Consider the following 8,387-nt stretch of genomic DNA (forward strand, 5'->3'; position numbering starts at 1 on the left):
AAACCAAAAAAGGGATTTTAGAGAGGTCTCAATCAATTTATAGGTTTATTTTGCCAAGGTTGAGGACGTGCTTAGGAAAAAAAAGGAGACACAAGTCACAGTAGGATCTGTGGCCAGAACTTTCTCCAAAGAGAGTTTTGAGGGCTTCAATATTTAAAGGGGAAAAAGTGGGCAGGAGGGGAAAGAAGAAAGGAAAAAAAAAGAGAGCAAGTATGTAGTGAAATGGGCGGCCACATGCTTGCGAAGCTTTGATTAGTGCTCACTGAATCTGCATGTCACGTGTGGAGGGTGGGGATAGAGGAACAGTCAATTATGTATTTGTCTGATGCTCAGTAAATCTGCAATTTACATAAGATAAAGTAAAAATTGAGTAGAGAAAGAAGTCAAATATGCCTTTGCCTCACAGTGGGCAGAGAGAGTTTTCTAGCCTTGTGTTTGTCCCATGCTTGTGAAGAAAAGCTGTTAACTTACCTTGTCAGGGTGAAGGAGGCCACGTGGGAAGATATGTGGCCTCCTGTCTTGCACCCATCTGTTTAGGAACAAAAGAAAAGGTAGTTTTCTGCATGACTCAGTGTCCACGCTTAACTTTTCCCTTTGGCATAGTGAGTTTGGGGACCCAAGTTTTTGTTTTCCTTTCACAAGTTATATATAAAAATATTTCTTTTTATTTTTAATGTCAGTTGCTAATATGATTATTAACGTAAAATTTTCAAAAGAACCAGCTTTTGGTTTTGTTGATTTTCTTTATTGATTTCCTGATTTAAATTCCATTGATTTCTGTTTCGATTTTTTATCATTTCTCTTGTTCTGCTTCCTTTGGATTAACTTGCTTTTTTTCCCTAGTTTCCTAATGGATATTTTTTCTTTTCTTTCCTTTTTTAATTTTTTGAGATGGAGTCTTGCTCTGTCACCCAGGCTGGAGTGCAGTGGCGCGATCTTGGCTCACTGCAACCTCTACCTTCTGGTTTTAAGTGATTCTCCTGCCTCAGCTTCCTGAGTAGCTGGGATTACAGGTGTGCACCACCATGCCCAGCTGAGTTTTGTATTTTTAGTAGAGACAGGTTTTGCCATGTTGGCCAGGCTAGTCTCAAACTCCTGACCTTTTGATGTACCCACCTCGGCCTCCCAAAGTGCTGGGATTATAGGCATGAGCCACCACACCCAGCCTCCTAATGGAATCTTAGGTGATTGATCTTAAATCTTTCTCTTTTTCTAATATTCAGTGCTCCACATTTCCCTGTAAGCACTGCCTTCAACTGCATTCCACAAATTTTAAGTCTTGTTTTTATTTTCATTTTGTTCAAAATATTTTTATGTTGTCTTGAGATTTATTCTTTGACCCATGTGTTATTTGGAAGTATTCTGTTTAATCTCCAAGTTCTTTAGGGCTTTCCACCTATCTTTCTGTTATTGACTTCTAGCTGAATTCCACTGTGGTCTGAAGACATTCTCACTGCACATTAGTTTAACCAAATGCATAGAATTCTAACCAAAATTTTGTTTGCAAAACTAATTCCTTTTCAAAAGCCATTAAGTTTCCAGTCATTTTAATCCATCTTTGGTATGAGTGACCAAGAAAAGAGTTTTAAATTGGTTCAGTATTTAGCCAGAAATATTTACTATTTCCTCATTGTTGGTCAGTATCCCTGTTCTTAAAGTGTGCTGTTTGGAGAGATTTTCTTGAATATCTTGGTCTTTTCTTATCTCCCTTTTTAGAAACTCACTTTGCCACATCTCTGCTCCACCATTATCACCCATCATGATTCCAGAAAGATTCTTCTAGACCATGAATCATTCCTGTTACTTCTTCACTTAATATCCTCTACATTTTCCCATAGAAATAAGAATAAAATTCAAATGCCTTCCTATGACATACACAGTACTTCATGATTTGCTCCACCCTCATTTCTGTCCCTCTACATTTATAGAGGTGGGGATCTCTGGGAGGGCAGGAACTTCATCTACAATATATTTTTTATTTCTGTGTCTCAACACCACCACCAGCACTTAATATTTCTGGATGAATGGATGGATAAATAATTAATGACCTTGTGTTTTTCAATGCCTCCTTATTTGATGGTGCTCTCATTAGAAAGAGTTAATATAATGTTTATGAAGATCATTACACACTTCTGGATGGGATCCTGGGTAGTACAGTGGATTTGCATATTATTGTCAATTACATGCTCTATACATAATTCCTCAAAAGATGAATTGTTGAACAAAATAGAATGTTGCCTATGTCCTCTATATATCCTTTTCCTATGTGTTCTAGAAAAAAAAAATCAATCTATTAAGACCATTTGTGTATGGCAGTTAGAGAAAATGTAAAAATGAAATAAATAACTAAGTTTATGGTGCCCAAATAATGCCTCCAGCTTTCAGAGGAAGATGCATCTGGTGTCCAGGAAAATTTCGTGGAGAGACTGAAAGCTCCTCTGGTATCTGCAAGAAGGGAACAGGTTAGGTGTGAGGGGGTATGCATCTCCCAAAGGGCAAGAGCTTGAGCAGCCAAGGAACACTAAGGGCAGAGATAAGAGCAAAAGTAGCACAATCGCCACAGTTATTCCCTTTATGTTGAGACATTAGTATAATAGGATTACATATGCCTTCTGCCCAACAATTCCACTTTAATTTTATCACCGTTCTAAGCTCATTAAAAATATACTCTGGTTCCTCTCTGAGCCACAATGCTAATGAGGTAGCACTATTAGCATCGGAGCTTAGTCTAAAGTAATTACTTCTAGCCACATTTTGGCTTCTTCACTGAATGTGGAAAAGTGAAGAAGCAATTCTGGGAGTACTTTAACAGGTTTTAAAACAGATGCTTTCATTTGGATCACTGACTCTAGGAATCGTCAACCACTTGGAAACAGTCATCCATAAAAATAATTATTTCTGTTCAAAATGAATAACTAGAATCAGTTTCCTAGTTGCCAGAATTTTATCATTAACACTACTTGATGACATTCTCTCTTAGGGTATTTTTGGTAAACTTTAGTTTCTGTGCTGTGGTTTCTCATTCTACAAAGTTGTTCTCTCTTTTTCTTGCTCTTGTTTTGTCTTCTGAATTGTGACAAAAAAAGAAAAGAGTAAGGAAAATCAATCAATCCCTAAAGAATAGGGTTTATTTATGATTTATAATGCAGAGAAGGAGTAATGATAAGAGAAAAAAAAAGTGATTGTACTTATTTGTGGAAAGTATGCAATTGGGAGTAGTGGCACATGAAGGTGATTCTATTCCTATTCCTGTATTTTTAAGAACATAAAACAGTCACACCTTCGGCCATCTTTGGTCTCATGAGGCAGACATACTGGGACAAACAATTACTGGGCAGAGGGCTAAATGTCCCACAGTAAATATAATGTGGATGCTTGGCATCACACTAAGGATATCTTGGTTTTAGAACCATGCTTCACCATTGGCTGCATATGTGCATCACCCTAACTCTAAAGGCCCCTCTGCAGTGATGGGCATGATGATTTGCCTTCCTTGGCTCTGTTTCTGCTCCAGCCATCCTCATTTTCATTATAAGGTCCAAGGGAGACATAGATGCTACTTGGCTCACAGGTATTCTGTCTCCTAGAATGGGCTTGCTTAGCTGCTGTTATGTAATTCCTCAGCATCTCGCCATTGTGCCCACCTCCACATCTCACTCTCCTCTGCCCTCCAGCTGGAGCACCCTGTGTCACAGGGCCACGTATCAGAGCTCTGCTATTGCTCTTCACACTGCCTTTACTCCTGTTTGAAAATCATTTCTCCATCACAGATTTCCAACAGCTCCCTAGCCTGGTCCTAGTTGTAGCCCTTTACCCACTGACATTAGGCCAGCCACTTGTTTTTTTGTGCCCAAGAGGAAAGGAAGTGGAATATCACACTACAACTGCGAAAAGTCCACAGACTCTTATGTTATCCTTGGATTGATCTCTACATCATGTGGTATTCCTCTCTTTTCTTGCTGGTCATGCTCTTCAGCTGAACTTGAAATGTTCTCTCCACAAATCCTCCTCCAAGTCTCCTCTTCACTGAGAAGCCTTCCTTTCCTGCAGCCCACTGTCTCCCCACTCCTTCTCCTCCCACAGCACTTCACTGGGAAGTAGAGATTTGATATTTTTTCCTCTGTGAAACTAAACACTGGAGGATAGCAGTCATGTTGTATTGTATTTTTTCCTATTTTCTATTTCTATAGTATTTGAATCCATGATGATACGTGTACTTGTTTACAACAGATATAAAATGAGCCTCAATGAGATACTAGGCATTACAAGACATACATTCATTCAACAACTATGTTTTAAGATTCTATCCTATGTCAGGCAGTGTGCCCAACACCGTGGTGACCCTGGCCTCCTGCAGTTTCCGGTCCAGTGAGGGAGACATCACACAAATACATAATTTGCAAACTGTGATGAAATTGCCATGCAGAATTAGAGAATACTATAATGAGTCTATAACTGGGTGATTGTACCTAGTTTTAGGGAACATGGTTTTGCTTTGGCACAGTGAATTTAATAAATGAGCAAGTCAAGGAATAAATCCTGGTGCAAGAAATAATCCTTGCACAAAGATACTCCCAATAGACTTAATATGCTTTATTTACTAAATAAATCCACATGAAACACAAAGAGAGGAACTACTAATCATAATCAACGAAAACCATAAAGTAAATAATTTGATTGGAAGTAGCTTTAGAGATCATCCAAAGCAGTGCCGTTAAAAGGTCAGAGATTCCCTGGACCTTTGATAAACAAATGTTAACAGACAATTGCAATGAGACCCTCTAAAGCCCATGGATGCCTTGATAAGGACTGCTGTTCTAAAAGCACTTTTCCCCACAATCCTTGTAGATATATGGCATAATGTACAGTCAGGATATCTTAAAATTTTCCAATCAGAGCAATAGCATACCCAGAATAGCAGGTCCTCTGAAAATCTTTCATTTTTTCAATAAATTTTAAAGAAAAGATCCTTGAAAAAAAAATCCACAATAGTTCAAACATAAATTCAGAATATATTCTCCTAAGTCTTGCTTTTTGGGAGATGTATAAAAGGAGAAGTAATCTATAAAAAGACACATCCACAATCTTTAGAACCTTTGCAAATTAAATCAGTATCCTAAATAGGGACAACGTCAAAACAGAATGTTACCGAGTTTTCTTCTGAATAAAGTGAGCTAGTTTATGTCTCTCATAAACAGGGGAATAAAATCAAATGCTGTTTCTGACAAGTGCACATTCTTCCAGATCAGTTCTAGAAGCAGGAAAAAAATTAGCAAGGAACATATTGAACAGATGTAGGCAGCAAAATGAGGAAAAGTAGAAATCATTGTTTTTGTTTCTTTTCACACAATATAACAATATCAATGTCTATTCCATCTATAGATAGAAAGCACATGCATGATATTTCAAATTTACAAAAAAAATTCAGCGTTTAGAGATGCTGTTTTATAGAGGTGTTTTAAAAACATATGACTATGATCTATGAAGCCAAAATGTCTAGACTCAAATAAATTAGTCTGAATCCTTTCCTAACTAAGAAACTTTAGATCTACACATTTAACCTTCCTAACCGGTTTATCTTCTATAAAATGGGAGAAATAATAATAACAATAGCAGTAAGAATAATCTCATAGGGCTGTGTAAACATTAAGTAAGGTAATCCATGTAAAACACTTGGAACAATATTCGGCACAAAAACAATGCAAGAAAGAGAGTAGAAAGGAAAAAAAGAGCAAGAAAAAATATCTTCAAACTAAAAAGGGTTGAGTGGAAATAGAACTTAAAAATACAATTATGAGTAACAAAAGCCCTGAAGAGTCGAGAGGATTTTACAGATGTCAAAAAGAAAGAGGCAAAATATGAAAAAAGAAATCAGAGAAACGCATCACTCCTACCTGCCTGACTGAGCCTGTTCATCTGTTCTGGGGACTTCTTTCAGAATTCAACTCCCAGATGGCAATGGAACCCATGATGACTGGATGATACTCTTCTGGGTCTATTTCTGCTTTACAAACTTTGCTTTAAAATTTAAAAATGGCAGGGTGCGGTGGCTCACGCCTGTAATCCCAGCACTTTGGGAGGCCGAGGCGGGTGGATCACGACGTCAAGAGATCGAGACCATCCTGGTCAACATGGTGAAACCCCGTCTCTACTAAAAATACAAAAAATCAGCTGGGCATGGTGGCGCGTGCCTGTAATCCCAGCTACTCAGGAGGCTGAGGCAGGAGAATTGCCTGAACCCAGGAGGCGGAGGTTGCGGTGAGCCGAGATCGCGCCATTGCACTCCAGCCTGGGCAACAAGAGCGAAACTCCGTCTCAAAATAAATAAATAAATAAATAAAAATGGCTTTAGTGTTTATTTTCCAAAAAATTTCATAACTGAACTCAATGTTTATTGACACTGACCTGTAAGATACATTTCTTGGGGTTGCTATGAATCTGGCATACCATCCTCAAAACATGGTAAAAAGCATTAAATGCTGTCCAAATACCTCACCATCATGTGAAAATATATGGTGAATATACCTCATCATTATGTGAAAATATACGAAGAATTATGCATGGAAAGATAGGCACTCAGCATGAGGCAGGTTATCTTGAACAAGTATGACGTCATTAATTTGCTAAAAGAAGGACCAATAGGATATGATCAGCTCCAAAAAGGTTGTTTTAACAACTTTGCACCAAACAGGACAGGCCCCTCACTGGCATAGTGTGCACAAACATACTTTCTTCTTCCTCAGAGAATCAGTTTAGAGTCACTTTCTGTTCCCATTGATTCTACAGAACAACATTCTTTTTTTGGGGATTTTAAAAATTATTATTATACTTTAAGTTCTGGGGTACATGTACAGAACATGCAGCTTTGTTAAATAGGTATACATGTGCCATGGTGGTTTGCTGCACTCATCAATCCATCATCTACATTAGGTATTTCTCCTAATGCTATTCCACCCCTAGCCCTGTGCTCCCTGACAGGCCCCAATGTGTGATGTTCCCCTTCCTGTGTCCATGTGTTCTCATTGTTCAACTCCCACTTATGAGTGAGAATATGCAGTTTGGTTTTCTGTTCCTGTGTTAGTTTGCTGAGAATTATGGCTTCCAATTCCATCAATGTCCCTGCAAAAACAGTGCTGCAATAAATATATATGTGTATGTGTCTTTACAGTAGAATAATTTATAATCCTTTGGGTATATACCCAATAATGGTATTTCTGGTTCTAGATCCTTGAGGAATTGTCACACTTTCACAATGGTTGAACTAGTTTACAATCCCATCAACAGTGTAAATGCGTTTCTATTTCTCCACATCCTCTCCAGTACCTGTTGTTTACTGATTTTTTAATGATCACCATTCTAACTGGCATTAGATGGTATCTCAATGTAGTTTTGATTTGCATTTCTCTAATGACCCATAATGATGGGCTTTTTTTCATATGCTTGTTGTCCACATAAATGTCTTCTTTTGAGAAGTATCTGTTCATATCCTTTGCCCACTTTTTGATGGGGTTGTTTTTTTCTTGTAAATTTGTTTAAGTTCTTTGTAGATTCTAGATTAATAGATATTAATCATATTAATCCTTTGTCGGTTTGATAGATTGCAAAAATTTTCTCCAGTTCTGTAGGTTGCCTGTTCACTCTGATGATAGTTTCTTTTGCTGTGCAGAGGTTCTTTTGTTTAATTAGATTCCTTTTGTCAAGTTTGGCTTCTGTTGCCATTGCTTTTGGTGTTTGAGTCATGAAGCCTTTGTACATGTCTATGTTTTTATGGTTTTAGGTCTTACATTTAAGTCTTTGATGCATCTTGACTTAATTTTTATATAAGGTATAAGGAAGGGGTTCAGTTTCAGCTTTCTGCCTATGGCTAACCAGTTTTGTAAACACCATTTATTAAATAGAGAATCCTTTCCCTATTGCTTATTTTTATTGTATTTGTCAAAGATCAGATGGTTGTAAATGTATGGCATTATTTCTGAGATCTCTATTCTGTTCCATTGGTCTATATCCCTGTTTTGGCACCAGTACCATGCTGTTTTGGTTACTGTAGGCTTGTAGTAAAGTTTGAAGTCAGGTAGCATGATGCCTCCAGCTTTGTTCTTTTTGATGAGGATTGTCTTGGCTATACAGGCTCTTATTTGGTTCCATATAAAATTTAAGGCAGTTTTTTTCTAATTCTGTGAAGAAAGTCAATGGTAGCTTGATGGGTATAGCATTGACTTTCTTCACAGAAGAAATTCTATAAATTACTTTGGGCGGTATGGCCATTTTCATGATATTGATTTTTTCTATCCATGAGCATGGAGTATATTTTCGTTTGTTTGTGTCTTCTCTTATTTCCTTGTGCAGTGGTTTGTAGTTCTCCTTGAAGAGGCTCTTCACATCCCTTG

Source organism: Cebus imitator, unplaced genomic scaffold, assembly GCF_001604975.1.
Source record: "Cebus imitator isolate Cc_AM_T3 unplaced genomic scaffold, Cebus_imitator-1.0 Scaffold545, whole genome shotgun sequence".
NCBI classification, from domain to species: Eukaryota; Metazoa; Chordata; class Mammalia; order Primates; family Cebidae; genus Cebus; species Cebus imitator.